This window comes from Lynx canadensis, chromosome C1 (genome assembly GCF_007474595.2).
Source record: "Lynx canadensis isolate LIC74 chromosome C1, mLynCan4.pri.v2, whole genome shotgun sequence".
Lineage (NCBI taxonomy): Eukaryota > Metazoa > Chordata > Mammalia > Carnivora > Felidae > Lynx > Lynx canadensis.
The window spans coordinates 58,239,174-58,255,476 of record NC_044310.1 but is presented as its reverse complement, the minus strand read 5'-3'; the positions used below and the strand labels follow the sequence as shown (position 1 = coordinate 58,255,476).

Sequence of the window (16,303 nt, the reverse complement as noted above, 5' to 3'; positions counted from 1 at the left end):
AGAGCTGGGTCTGAACCACATCCCACACTTGTTAACAGCATGACCTTGGGAATTTTAATTTTAATTATTTCTGGAAAGTTCAGCTTCCTCATCTGTAGGATGAGAATAGTACTAAGCTTCACTTGTGGGATGAATTGCAAACTAAATGAGACAATATGCAACACGCTTTGTGTACATCACTTCATTTAGCCCTCACAGTGATCTTAAGACATAGATGCTGCTATGTTTTCATTTTACAGAGAGGGAAACTGACATTTAGAAAAGCCAAATAACTTTCCAAAGATCATGCTACTATAAATGGTAAAGCAGGGATTTGCTTTTGATGGCTCTAAATACAAACAGCCACATTACTGTGTTTTCTTAACAGCAAAGATTAGAAAATGGCATGCTTCTCTTTCTCTTGTCCACTGTTTTTAGCCCAAAACCTCACTTTGTGTGAAATACACACAACCCAGAGCTTCCTGGAACACAGGGCAGGAAAATGGCAAGGAGGCTCAGGATAAGGTAGAGAGGGAAGAAGAATTTTATAATTCCCCAAGATATGGGAGAATTCACACAGCATATACGTATTTCACTAGTTCCTTTTAATATGCTCTGGAATAGGGTTGAGCATTTGTGACAGATACATAGAAATATTGGTTTATACACTAAGTGATAAATGATCTTAAGAAAGGGGAAAAATTACTTCCTCATAAAAGAGCTCTTACTGAAGCGTTCTAGACAAAAGCGCTTGAAGCAGTGCAGGCTCACTCTTCCTGTACCTTTGGGTTCACATGCTGAGGACCGGATGCCCTACACCTGAAATTTTCTGTGTCTTAATATTGTAATGGAGATGTAGAGTAGCTGTGAATGTCTCCCAGATCTTGCTGTTTAAGAAACAATTCTATTTGGAGCAGTGTTGTTCCATTTATATACCAGACAAGTTAAAAAAAATCCCACATTGATGCTTTAAAAAAAAATGTTTATTATAAATTCAGAGTAATAGACTAGTGATTACACAGTTAATAATCTATGCATCTATTTATATTATGTGGATATCTATAGCCAGGAACCTTCTCTGTTTCCGGGCTGGCCATGTAAAATTGTAAGTAAATTTTTACATTTGATCTCAGTGGTTACTGTTTTCTCTTAGGTGACTAACAGGAACTGCTCACAACTCAAATCATCTGACATCTCTGGGAGGCACCTACCCATCTCCTAGTACTCAGTTGTAAATGTGACTGCTGCATGAATTAGTGGTGAACCTGATTAGGTCATGTTCTAGCCTTGAAGAAAGATCTCACCGAATGAATCATGGCCATAACCCATGAGTCAGACTCTTCTTTAGCTCCGTAAACCATAATTTTGATTTCACTTTTCCACTAGGATAGAGATAAGAAATGGCACCTGCTCATGTAAAAGTTGGTAGTTTTATGTTCGCCTTGTTATTGCATAGATTGATATCAGGAGTTATCATATGCCTCTTATTCAGATTATTTCTATTTGAATTAATTCTATTTGAAGTTACTTGTGGATCAAAGGAGGCCAGTGGCAATAAGCTCCAACTTCAGTTTTCCATCTGGTATCCTGAGGACAGCACAGTTAGGGCTATAGGAATGATAGGCCGGTGCTCGGCATTCCTGTAACATCTTTCACCTGTATCTTTCTTTCACTTCACTTTTTAAAAGTAAGAGAAATTATATATGATGGTTTTCTTCTTTTTTAATTGCTTTTTAATTTTTTTAACTTTTATTTATTTCTGAGAGACAGAGAGAAACAGAGCACGAGTGGGGGAAAGGCAGAGAGAGGGAGACAAAGAATCTGAAGCAGACTCCAGGCTCTGAGCTGTCAGCACAGAGCCTGACGGGGGGCTCAAGTCACATACACCATGAGATCATGACCTGAGCTGAAGTCAGTCGCTTAACCCACTGAGCCACCCAAGCAACCCTAGATGATGGTTTTCTAAGATTAGATCCCAAACTACGACATCACACTTTCTAGTTCATTCACACATGCTTCCTCCTTAGAAAAAATAATTACCAAGGTATTTTATGTATGTGTAGGTCAAATATTCTTCAAGGTCTAAAAACAACAACAGCAAAAGGTCCAAGATGTCATAGAATTCATTCAGGAGAAACCTTTTGATACACAGGCCATTGGACACAACAAACAATAAATGCCTCATCCTTTAGGATTCCTTTGAATAATCACCTCCACTGCACAAATGCCATGTAAAAAGTAGAACTTAGGTATTCTCTCGTTCCCAAAACTTCAATTTGTCCTGACTTATTCCTCTGACATTGCTTTACTCTTGATACCCCATAGCTTCTAACTTTCCTATTTTCATACATACTTCACTTTTTTAGAATTGACCCTCAACACTGTCTTCCCCCAACTTTGCTGTCCCATTGAACTTGATTTTAATTTTGATTCTTCCTCTAGCAATGTCCTCCATGTCATATTGAATAAATCTTAGTACTTAGTACAATAAATTTTACTTTTAACATTTCATTTATTTCAAAATCAATTTTATTACAGCCAAAAATGTGGAATTAACTGTAAATAGTAAACTATTTCATATATATATATATATATAGAGAGAGAGAGAGAGAGAGAGAGACACACATTTTAAGTTATAAGTTACTTTGGCAGATAGGGTTAAACAAGATGAATTAAATTACTAACTACTTTCAGTAAGTTTCCCACTTCAGTAGGGCCCCTGCAGTCCCTCTTTTAAGAACATCCCTGTGAGTGGTAGTCTTATCCAGTTGATGCTGGCTTTGAAGCCAGCAAAACTTCTTACAAGAAGAAAAGGAGAAGGAGTGCCTGGGTGGCTCAGTCAAACATCTTTTGGTTTGGGCTCAGGTCATGATCTCATGGTTTGTGGGATGGAGTCCTGCATGGAGCTCTGTGCTGACAGCATGCAGCCTGTTTGGAATTCTGTCTTTCCCTTTCTCTCTGCCCCTCTCCAACTCATGCTCGTGCTCTCTCTCTCTCTCAAAATAAATAAACATTTTTTTTAAAGTTAAAAGAAAGAAAGGGAAAGAAATACAGATCAAACATAAACTGGTCAAATAAGTGCCTTCTTAGCTAAAATTTCTTTGGGGTTCCTAAGGAGCCAAAAACAAAACAAAACAAAACAAAACCAAGGGCTTAGTTAACAAATTCAGAGGTATCAGGGTAGCCTCCATCTGGTTTTGTTCATGAAATTCCAACTGTACTATCACCACTGGTATTTCTCTCTAACCCACATTTGTCAGGTACTGTTTCATGACAGATGGAAATGCAGGGTTGATTGAGAAGTTTCCCAACTCCTTTCACTTCCCATAGGATCTGGGAAGCTCACAGCAGTAACTTTATTCTGAGCCTCAATATTCTGCTGAGAGACACAGTTCTTTTTACCTCAACTAAAGGGAACTATATCAGGTAGTAGTTGGTAGAAACCCTGTTCTCAAACATCATGCTCTATCACTTCTTGTTAACAGAAAAGATTTTACAAAAGTGTAGGTGTAGATTCAAATTCCAGGCCCAGTTCTTACTACATGGTATGGGAAACATTTCTTCACCTGTAAAAATGGCAATGATAACACTTGTAGATTTTTTTTATGAGATTAAAATAGGAAGAGTTAAGTGTGAATGCACCTATCAAAATGCCTGTCATTTAGCATATGCCAAATATACATAATATACTCTGTCTCTAAGTAACTAAAGGAGGGACCAAGTTCACTATCAATATACTATTGGTGTCTTCTGTATTCAGCTTTTATTAAACCAGTGCATCATTTCTTTTTTTTTTTCCAGGGCATCGTATTTCTATAGAAACTGAAAACTCACTTCACTTTAGAGTCAAATAAACACTCTCAAGTGTGATAGAGTCTAAAATTAAAGCATATCATAGTTTCTACCCAAACATTCTAGAGGGGCCAACTTAAATGGAAATGCTTGTGCCTTTCTTCAGCAGATATCTCACCTCCCTACATTGTATTTATTATCTCTATAGCCAAGATGGAAAGTTTAGTAATCCCATCAAAAATTATTCCTGGATATGTTTCCTGCTTTTCCAAGTCATCTTGCATGGGTTTAACTGATATGAGATCAAAAACTCAATACAAAATATCATTTTTCCAATGCTAAGTAATCCAAAGAAGGTTTTTTTCCTAAACACATGATAAATCTGACCATAATGCTGCCTCTCTGGAACCAATCTGACAGTAACCAAAAACAGACTCTCAGGGAACTAGATTGCACAAGGGGAAGAAACATGAGCAAACCTTCATATTTCTCTGTTTCTATCTCCTCTTTTGGAAATCTGCCAATAAATGAGTCAGAGTCTTAATAATACAGCTCACATTTCCATCTGTAATGACTTGGACTGTATCTGAAAATCTCTGATTCAGTAGGACTTGTTAGGAAATAAAAAAAAAAGCCATTTGTGTAAGATGCCTTATTTTATTCTTCAAGTCATTAAATATAAATAGAACAATGACAGTAAATGTTTATGAAATCAGGTTTTCATGCGTGTTTGGGTTAAAGAAACATTTCACTTCAAAGGGGGAGTCATCCACCTTCCTTTATCATCTTTAATATTTCATACCTAAATTCCACAGTCCATACTGCAATCATTTGTTACTTCTGCTGAGACTATTCATTTGGCCTTGGTATTTTTTCTTGCCACCATGCCTCCTGCACAGAACATTACAAAGAATGGCATATTCCCGTTGTGTATAACTCACCTCTATTTTCTTTATCCTGCTATTGATCCTGTCGAACCCTGGTCCCTGCTTCTGGAAGGAGTAGAGTAGATCTTACTTGCAAATTACTGAGTAGATTTGTTCTAACTTGTCTAAGGGCTACCTGAAGGACTTTTACAAAATACTTATTTCCTTTTGGCTAACTCAGAACTGAGGCCTCAAAAGCAGGAGGCATTGCTTTAAAATGCTTTATGGTGTGGGGAATAAGCTTAGGAATTCCCTGAGCCTGCACTGATGGGTTAACAAGGCATAAAGAATTAGATAGGCATAGGATGTACACACCCAAGTTTGGGTAAACAAGATTAGGTAAATAAGAATAGGTAAAGTGGGCCAAGGTCCCAGTATAAGACAAAGATATAGGAATAGGGAATCTCAGTATGAAAACTTCCAAGATGAGGTAAACAAGACTAGGTATTCAGGGTGGAAACGCCCCCTAACTTAGTGCAATAGCAGAAAGCTACTTTCTCAGGAAGGAAGGACCAAATTAGGTAAGCAACCGCAGCAGGCTGAAGTTGCCCAGAGTGGAGCTAATTAGCAAAAGAAAGGTACCTTGCTGACTCTGAGGTAGCATGCTCTGTCTTTCTTGTCCCCCAGTCCAGTTTAGGTAAACAGAGGTGGCATCTCATGTCTGCTGTAAACAATCTTCTGCCAGGAGCCAGGATTTTGTTTTGTATTAACTCAAACCCCTAACCCCACATGTTTTCAAAACCCCCTTTCCCTCATGCCCATAAGTTAATATTCACAGTTTCATTGTCTCTTTGTGCACATCCATCACCAAGTTTGTAAGCTTTCTGATCCTAATAAAAATGGAGCAAGGACCCTTAATCAAGGCTCTTGTCTTCTCCTGTACATTAGCCTCTCTTGCACTTTTAATCTTGTGTCCTGCTTTCTTGCTGGACAAGAAAGAACTCCAGACCCAGAGTCTACGACATCATGGCAAACTAGCAATGTACAGACCCATACTACAAAAGATTACAGTACAGATATATAAAAGAAGCCTGTGGTACAGGAAGAAAAGCTGGGGAAAATTATTTGAGAAATTAGTATATTGAAAAGAACTATTTATATGGAAGGTTTAGAAACCCACACATTTCCCCAGGGCAAGATACATGCTTAGAAAATACCCCAGGCTTTCACTTCAAACTGACCACCAGGCTCATTGAAAGCCTGGCTAAGTATTGCACCCCAGCACAAAGCCAATCTGCAGAAATGGGAAAAGTTGTTTTCTTTTTTGGTTTTGGTTTCTAGCTTCTAGCATTCAAAGAAATCTCTTTTAAAATATTAGAGCAATAACTAAAGCTACTGAAGACTTCAGTTACCAACAAGATAAGGAAGATAGTCTTTGCAAAAAATAGTTTTTAAAAAGAAAGCAAATCTTGGGAATGGGAATAATTTGACTTCAAGGTGACTACACTGTAATATTCAAATGTTCAGTTTTCAACAATAACAATAACAAAACAAAAACAACAGAACACAAGACATAAAAGAAACAAGAAAGCATGAGCCACTCAAAGGTACAAAACTGAAAGAAATCATCCCCTGGGAAGCCCAGACATCAAAATTACTAAGAAAAGACTGAGAATAATTGACTTAAATATGTTCAAAGATCTAAAAGAAAACATGGACAAAGTACTAAAGAAAATCATGAAAATGATGTCTTATCAAGATGAGAATATTGTAAAGGGAAATATAAAAGGCAACCAAAGAAAAAATCTGTAGCTGAAAAGTACAATAACTGAAATGACAAGTTTAAGAGAGTTTCAAGAGCAGATTTGAGCAAGCAGAAGAAAGAATCATACAACTTAAATATAGATAATTGAAAGGTCTTAGTTGCAGAAAGAAAAAATAATAAAAGTGAGCAGGGGCACCTGGGTGGCTCAGTCGGTGAAGAATCCTACTCTGGATTTTGGCTCAGGTCATGATCTCAAGCCATGCATTGGACTCTGCACTGGCAGCATGGAGACTGCTTGAGATTCTTTCTCTATCTCCCTCTCTCTCTGCCCTCCACCCCATAAAATAAATAAATAAACATTATTTTTTTTAAAAACTGAACAGAACCTAAGGGACCTATATATTGGAAGAAATAATAACTGTTGTAATAAATGTAGAGTTGTGTATAAAGATTCACATAAAATAGAAAAAAAATGACTGAAAACTTCACAAATTTTTTTTTTTAATTTTTTTTTTCAACGTTTATTTATTTTTGGGACAGAGAGAGACAGCATGAACGGGGGAGGGGCAGAGAGAGAGGGAGACACAGAATCGGAAACAGGCTCCAGGCTCCGAGCCATCAGCCCAGAGCCCGACGCGGGGCTCGAACTCCCGGACCGCGAGATCGTGACCTGGCTGAAGTCGGACGCTTAACCGACTGCGCCACCCAGGCGCCCCAAACTTCACAAATTTTAAGGAGACATGAATTAACAAAGAAGTAAACTGGATCTTTAGATCGGAGTTTTCAAAATATTTTAGAGAAGGTATGCCACTCTACTTGGCATTGATAACATTCTTGTTCATCTTGTTATTCATGTTTTTTTATACATATATTGCTTACTTAACCTGATTATAAATCCCTAAGAGTAATAATTGCTTTGTCTCAGAAAGTGACTGTACATTATTATAGAATCCATGACATGGAATGAGCCACCATCACTGGGCTGGGGGATATATTCAGGCTCAGGACCTAAGAATAACAGAGGATTCAAGAGTAAGATAGTAGAAAACACAGCGATTTACATGGAGGGGTTCAGAGGTTGGGGGTGTTCAGAAATTGGGAGAGAACATCCAAGTACATGGTCAGAGTAAAGTGAAAGAAAAATGTGAAGCAAAAATTTAGTGTCTCCCAAATTTAGGAAAACAGTTGTTACCAAGAAAATCTAGTAGCGGGGTGAGCCATGAGGTATGGTTTAGTCTTAAGTGGTAAATATTGTTTTTCATACCTTAAGGAAATAAGAACTAACAGGGAAAAACGGGTAAGATATTGATTATATGGTTCCTAGGGAAGCTACCAAGACCTAAACACATCACTGGAGCTTCAGGTCAAAATTTCGTTAACAGAATTAGAGCAGAAGAAACTTAATTAGCAGCAAGAGTACTTCAAAGTTGAGCCCCAACAATGAGAAAGAATGAAATATGGCCCTTTGTAGCCACATGGACGGAACTGGAGAGTGTTATGCTAAGTGAAATAAGTCATAGAGAGAAAGACAGATACCATATGTTTTCACTCTTATGTGGATCCTGAGAAACTTAACAGAAACCCATGGGAGAGGGGAAGGAAAAAAAAAAAAAAAAAAAAAAAAAAGAGGTTAGATTGGGAGAGAGCCAAAGCATAAGAGACTCTTAAAAACTGAGAACAAACTGAGGGTTGATGGGGGTGGGAGGGAGGGTAGGGTAGGTGATGGGTATTGAAGAGGGCATCTTTTGGGATGAGCACTGGGTGTTGTATGGAAACCAATTTGACAATAAATTTCACATATTAAAAAACATAAAAAATAAAAAATAAAAAAAATTTAAAAAGTTGAGCCCCAAAATAATGAAATCAAGCTCCTTAAAACTTTCCAGTCTAATTTTCAAGATTAGCTAGAGATTAATATGGGAATAAGCCTATGCATTTAGTGTTCTTATGCCTGGACAAGAGGTATGTAGCATTAAAAAGCCAGTTGGATCCTGATAGGAATTTTTGCTCCTTGAACTCCTCCTGAGAACCCAACACAGATCCCTAAGTTAAGTGGCTGTCCAATAAATGTAAATGGGATAATAAAAGTGATCTGTACTTCACTGGCATATCCTCACTTTGAGAATTTCTAATTAGAAAGCTCTGCAATTCTTGTGAGAAAATAGAAGAGCCAGTTTTGTATTAACAAGAGCACTTAACCTTACTCCAAAATAACATTAAAAAGAAGGAATTTAGTTTTTATATGGTGTTCGGGTTTAAAAGCCCATTCAAGATATATCCTTCTGATTGTCACAAACAGATGACTTTTTATGGGGAAAAAAAAGCTCCAAGTAAATGCAAAATAAGTAATAATTTCTATGTAGCACAATGTCTTTACAAAAGTTATGGGACTTTAAAACTGGGATTTTAGTCTTGTTAAATACATGAATGAGTTTAAATAATATAACTCAAGGAAACAGTAATTATATTACAGGCACTGCAAAAACATGTGAGACATAAACTTTCCCATCACGGTAATTAAAATCTTAATAAGGACATAAGACATGACAACATGTATCCCAGAGATGAAATGTAAACTGCATATCCTAGACAATTTTATCTATTTCTGGCCATGTCAATAGGACTATTTGAGCTCTTCCCAAAGTTTGTTTATTCATATAATAAAGAAACTGGATAAGAAGTGAAAATGATCTATCACTTTAAGATTGTCAGCCACAGGACTTTCTGTATAAATATTGTGGATTAAATGCATCTATTTCCTTTGGCTCCCTCCCAAAAATCCCACTAAAATAATAGTAACATGATTCAGTTTAAAGGTATAAACATATAAATTAGGGAAAATGGAAGATAAGCCTACAGTAGCAAAATTTGTGTGAGCTGAAAATAAACTTGAAAAAAAATGCTGAATCCTAAGATAACAGTGAGAAATGCTACAAAGTAACATGATATACAATTTGAAATGTCCTCTAAATCTCAGGAATGGTTGGCACAACAAAGTAGAGAGGAAATGTCTAAAATGAAAGGATTTTTGAAAAATTTCTTGGAAAGTTAGATGCAATTTCTTTCTCCACTCTGATCATATATATGACTGTATCTCCCTTACTCTCACAGAAGCCTGGAGAGATTTTTATTTTGCTCTGTTTCTCTTAAGAAATTTCAAAAAAGAGTGTCTTTAAATTATAGCATGATACTGTAACAAAAACAGAGAAAATAAGCAAATGAACGTAAACTAGATGCTGAATTTCCCTTGCCTCTTACCCCTACTTAGTTGCAAAATGTTGGAAACAAGACATTTACCTTCCAAGTATGAAATGGAAATGACTTGGAGGAACTTCTCTGCACTCCATCACCAGGCAAACAAGCAGCAAAAACAATTAATAGCAGCCTACCATTGTGGGAGGGATAAGAGCCTGGAGAGACACCAGAGTAAAGGACAAGAACTGAGAAAAAGGCCTAAACAACAAACATCATGATAAGAACAAGGCAATAATAAAGAAATGTAGAGCTGGTGGTGCACTAAAGTTCACCATAGCAATGAGCCCCAAACCTAATTAAAATCCTTACTATATGGACACAATATCCCACATCAACGGCCTAGCAGAAGGAAGGATGTATCCATTGTGAGTCATGAATACTAGTTAACCCAGCCTCTGCTCCTCTACACGCTATGTCCAATAATCAATTAGACCTTGTAAGACATGCAACATTGGAGAAAAAACAACGCATTGTCAAGGATAAATCTATCAATAAAACAAGATTCAGAGATAACCTAGATAATGTGCTTATTAGAGAGGGAATTTAAAGTGATTAGGATTAATATGTTATCTAATGAAAGGAGTAGACAGCATGCACGAATTAGTGGGGAATTTCAGGATGAACAGATGGGGAAGGTAAAGGGTAAGAAAAAACCAAATAGCAATGCTAAGAAATAAAAATCACAGTTGCAAAGATAAAGAATGCCTTCAACTGGCTTATCAGCACACTTGACACAACCAAGTATAGTTACTAGATATCACCCAAACTAAAACACACAAAGAAAGAGCTAGAAAGGGAAAGCAAAACAGAGCATGCAAGAGTTTTAAGACTCCAACATACGTGTAATAGTAATTCCAGAAGAAGACAGAGAAAAAGAGTAGAAGAAATATTTAAAGACATAATGGCTGAAAATTCTCCAAAAAGATTAAAGGTATCAAACCACAAGCCTTGGAAGCGCAGAAAAACACAGAAAGGATGTAAAATTAATAATTAAATTAAATTAACACATCTAGACACATGATACTGAAAATGCTAAGCACAAAAGATAAAAAGAAAATCTTGAAATCATCCAGAGAAAAGGCACATTATATAGAGAAAAAATATATAAAAAACACACCAGACATCTTGTCAGAAACTTCCCATGTCAGAAAAAGATAGAGTGACATTTTTAAAAAACATTTAAGTGACATTTTAAAAAAATATTTATTTCTTTATTTTGAGGGGTGTCTGGGTGGCTCAGTTAAGTTAAGCATCCGACTTCTGCTCAGGTCATGATCTCATGGTTCTTGAATTTGAGCCCCGTGTCGGTCTTTGTGCTGACAGCTCAGAGTCTGGAGCCTGCTTGGGATTCTGTGTCTCCATCTCTTTCTGCCCCTCCTCCACTCATGCTCTGTCTCTTTCTCTTTCAAAAATAAACATCAAACAAAAAATAAATAAACAGATAAATAAGTAAATACATAAAATGTTTATTTATTTATTTTGAGAGAGAGAGTGAGCAGGGATGAAGGGGGCAGAGATAGGGAAAAAGAAAATCCAAGCAGGCTCCACACTGTTAGTGCAGAGCCCAATGTGAGGCTCAAACTCACGAATTGTCAGATCATGATCTGAGCCAAAACTGACAGATGCTTAAGTGACATTTTTAAAAGGCTGAAAGAAACTGTCAATCTTCTATATCATGAAAATATCATTCAAAAATAATAAGGAAACAAAGACTCTCCAACAAACAGCAACTTAGAAAATTCATTAGAAGCATACTGAAAGACAAGAAATGTTAAAGAAAATTCTTCAGGAAAAAATACTGACAACACAGAAGTTCAGATCTACACAAAGAAATGAAGATCCCTGGAAATGGTTAAAATAAAGATAAATATAAAAGCCATTATTTTTCTTTCTTTTTTAATTCCTCTAAAATATCATTGACTCTCCAAAGTAAAAACAAGCAATGTATTTTGAGTTTAAAACACACGTGAAATCAAAATATATGAGAAAACAATAGCACAAAAGGTGAACAGGAGATATTGATAAAGTAGACTGTGATTAACTTAAGATGTATATTGTAAACCCAAAGGTAATTATTCAAATAAATTAACATGAGATGTAGAAAAAATAAGTCAATAGTAGAGATAAAATATAATCTTAAAAAATACTTAATTCATACATAAACCAGAACAGAAGAAAAAGAGCAAAAATATACGAAAACAACAGCAATATGGTAAATATTAATGAGACCATAACAATACTTAGAGTATATAAGTAGTAGGATACATATGACATAAACACAAAAATTCAAATCAGATATTGTCTGATTGTATTAAAAAACAAAACACACTATGTATAAGGAACCCATTATTAAATATAAATACTTAGAAATATTACAAGTAAAGGCATATTAAAACATATAGTATGCACACACTAACCAAGAGAAAGCAACAGTAACTATATTAATATCATACAATGCACAATTCTGAGCAAAGACTGTTACGAGGGATGAAGAGGAGTCTTACATAATGATAAGGGGCTCAATTCACCAAAAAAGACATAATAATCCTATAGTTACGCACCTAACAGTAAAGCTTCAAAATACATGAAGGAAAGAATGAAAGGAGACATGAACAAATCTACATTTATCATTGGAGACTTCAGTACTCTTCTCTAAATAATTGACAAAACAGGACAATGGAAAATCAGAAAGGATATGGAACCTCTGAATATCACTAAAAATCCACTTGACCTAATCGCCATTTATAGAACATACAACCAAAAGGCAACAGAATACACATTCTTCTCAAATACACATAGAACATTCACCATGTTAGCCCATATTTGGGTAGATAAACCAAACCTCAACGAATTTAGAAGAATTTAAATCATACAAAATATGTGTCCTGATCATAATAGAATTAAACCAGAAATCAATGACAGAAAGATATCTGGAAAATTAGAAATTAAGCAACATTCATCTATATAAGCCACATGTCAAGGGAGAAGTCACAAAGACTAAAGACTATTTAGAGATGTATAATAGAAACATCAATGACAGCTGCAAGATGTGACAAAGCAGTGCTTGGGGTATGTTATAGCATTAGATTCTAGAAAAGATGAAGAGAAATAATTACATCGAACCAGACCAACCAAAAAATATATATAAAACACAAATCTTAGTTGCATTTGGTGCCATTGCATTTTTGTTTAATTTTCCTTGAATGATTTTCTGCTCCCTGCCATCAAATATCCTTAACCAGAATAAGGATAGACACATAATATAAACAACCCTGGAAAAATACAATCCCACGGGAATATTAGGATTCATGTTTAGTTTAAACGATTTAGGGAGAATACATATTCAGTTAACTTAATTTGTTTCATTTAAAACAAATTAGTCTCCACGGGGAAAATGTGCCTATATGAATATACTTCTTTTTGTTTAATGCTTATTTTATTTTTGAGGGGTTGGGGGAGGGACAGAAAGAGAGAGACACAGACTCTGAAGCAGGCTCCAGGCTCCGAGGTGTCAGCACAGAGCCCGATGCAGGTCCGGAACTCACAAACCAGGAGATCATGACCTGAGCTGAAGTGGGATGCTTAACCAACTAAGCCACCCAGGCGCCCCAATGAATATACTTCTTAATGAACTGGTATTACATTTTAAATTAATACTGCTTAAAGTAATGTTACTAGAGAAAAATTGAAATAGAAGAGGCCATTTTTTTATTTCATAAATTCTGCAGATGAAATCATTTTACACAAAACTACATATTTCTATAATTTTTAAGTTATTTGACTGCTCTAAGGGGAGAAATAGCTAGTAAAGAGAAAATGAGTGGTGTTTGGAAATGATAGGGGAAGCTAAAATAATCCTAATATGCTAATCAGTCACCAAGATGTGACAGTCTTTGTACCATATCTTAGCAAGGAATATGAACCAGACCAAAAAACAGTTTCTTCAATCTAGAGATACCGATCTAATTAAAAAGACAGGAATGCTTCATGTAGATAAAACCAGAGAACAGAGACAACATTAGTAGGGGATTTTTGAGAAAACAAAAAAACAAAAAAACAGGGGGAAAAAAGTTGTATGAAGAGATAATACTAGAAAAGTAGGTTATGATCATTAAATGTTAATTTAAAGTTTTGAACAATATTCTGTAACGATAGATTGTTTAGACTGAAAATTCTAGCCACTTTCCTGTGGGTCTCTATGATGGTTAACTTTATGTGTCAGTTTGACTGCACAACAGGAGACCCAGATCAAACATAATTTCCAGGTATGTCTGTAAGGGTGTTTCTGGACGAGATTAGCATTTGAATTGCCGGACTCAATAAAGAAGACTGCCCTTCACAAAGTCTCTAGGCATCATACAACCCTTTGAGGGCCTAAATACCACACAAGGTGGAGGAAGAAGGGATACATCCCTTTTCCCGCCAGCCTGCTTGAGCTGAGATCTCATTCTTCTACCCTTGGACTGGAATTTACACCATCAGCTCCCTTGGTTTTCAGGCCTTGGAGGTGGACTAAAATTCAGCAACTGTCTTTCCTGTATCTCTAAGTGGCAGATGGCAAATTGTGACACTTCTTGCCTCCATGATCCTGTAAGCCAATTTCTCACAATAAATTGCATTCTCTCTCTCTCTCTCTCTCTCTCTCTCTCTCGATATCTATATCTAGATACAGATATCTATAGATAGATAGATATCTAGATCTAGATATCACCAAATCTGTATCTATGTCTATATCTTTGCCTATGTCTCAGTCCTGTTTTCTAGAGAACTCTAATACAGCCTTTTTTATCCACTTGCCTCTTAGTGGCTGCTCTTTTGAATATACTTGAACAATAGCCTCACAAGGAAAGACACTATCCCAATCCAGTGTTTTTCCTGAGACTCACTTCTACATTAAATAAGATTTTTGAGAAAGACCTAGCACCTCACTATTCTCTCCTTCAAGGTTGTCACTTAAATTTTCTTGCTTCAGCTTGGGGGTATACTAACATTAGCCTAACATTGCCATTTCTTTAAGACTCAAGGTTGTGAGATTCAGTCAATTTGAATTTCAGGCCATTGGCAGAGAGCACCTCTCATACCAAATTGTATATATAGTAGATGAAGTGCAAAAAAAAAAAAAAAAAAAGTCTCATAAGTTGGTGACTTTCTTTGTTATAAGACTAACAAAATGATTGATTTGACCTGCACAGCTAGACCACTGGATGTTCTGTGGGTCCAACAACATGGTAGAGGTCTGTCCCAGTCTAGATATGGTTTAGTACCATGTACTGGTCAATTGTGACTTCTAGGACAGCCCGAGTTACTTGGTAAGATTAGGCTTGGAGAATACTGGGATGTAGGGATCTACCTTCTTCCTGTTACCTTCCTGCTTCCCAAAAAGAGCTGCTTGTTAGTGTTCCATTTCCCTTACCTCCCTTCTTTACCACCCATTTTCCCACCCTGTTTGAGAACTTTTGTGAAAGACAGGAACCAATTGCCAATAGCATTATTTCTGAATTTGTGTTAGCGACATAAATTATAATATATATCATCAACAAGGTGGATTTAACCAATAATGTAAGTATGATTAATACTGGGCAAAAAAATTCAGGGGCGCCTGGGTGGCGCAGTCGGTTAAGCGTCCGACTTCAGCCAGGTCACGATCTCGCGGTCCGTGAGTTCGAGCCCCGCGTCGGGCTCTGGGCTGATGGCTCGGAGCCTGGAGCCTGTTTCCGATTCTGTGTCTCCCTCTCTCTCTGCCCCTCCCCCGTTCATGCTCTGTCTCTCTCTGTCCCAAAAATAAATAAAAAAAAAACGTTGAAAAAAAAATTAAAAAAAAAAAATTCTGAATATATTCATCATGTAAATAGATTAAAGTAAAATAAAACATGTGACACAAAATGCTAAAATGATGAAGAAAGACCTTCACCTTCAGTAAAATCCAACACTTACTCATGATAGAAACTCTTAGGGAGCAAGAGATGAAGTATCTTTTTTTTTTTAAACTGGATAAAAATGTCTGCTAAAAATACAGAACAAGCATCATGTTTTATAGTAAAAGATTGGAAGTATACTCCTTAGTAACGGTAGCAAGATAAAAATGTTATTTACACCACCACTACTAAACAATTGAAATTGGAAGCCCAGTCAGAATAATGAGCTAAAGAAAAGAAATATAAATTTAGGAAAGCAAAGAAAGCAATTATTCTTTGTAGATGATATTATCTATAAAGAGTGTTCAAGAGACTCTACAGAGAATCTACGAAAACTAACAAAGAGTTCAGAAAGCTATTGGATTCAATGTACATAAAATCTGTAAATAAATGGTGATATATCACATGTATAGGTGAGAAGAATCAATATGTTTTTAAAAAGCCAGGCCTTTCCAAAACTCCAACAATATTTTTAGCAAAATTACCAAGCTGATAATAAAACTCATATGATGAGAGGAAGACAAAGAATAGAGAAGTACATTATGAACAGCAACAACAAAGAATAGGGAAGAGGTGTGGGGAGGACCTGTAGCAGCAAAGATCAAGAAAGAGAATTCCTAAGGTAATTGGAGCACGGCAATTTTGGTGTAGGGATAGAAATATAGAATACAGGTCTCAGAACAGAGCCAAGCATTTATGAAAACCTGTGAGAGATATGGTATTATAAATCA

General features: G+C 36.2%; 1 long non-coding RNA gene across 13 annotated transcripts in view; it reads right to left on the bottom strand.

The window, feature by feature from the left end:
* Positions 1–16,303, bottom strand: part of LOC115521366 — a 160,372-nt gene that overhangs the window by 119,555 nt on the left and 24,514 nt on the right. For 2 of the 13 annotated variants that reach the window (XR_003971035.1, XR_003971050.1), the window contains one exon: positions 9,700–9,812. The exons of the other annotated variants lie outside the window; for them this stretch is intronic. This is a non-coding gene — a long non-coding RNA (uncharacterized LOC115521366). The remainder of the gene's footprint in view (positions 1–9,699; positions 9,813–16,303) is intronic. 13 annotated transcript variants of the gene reach the window in all.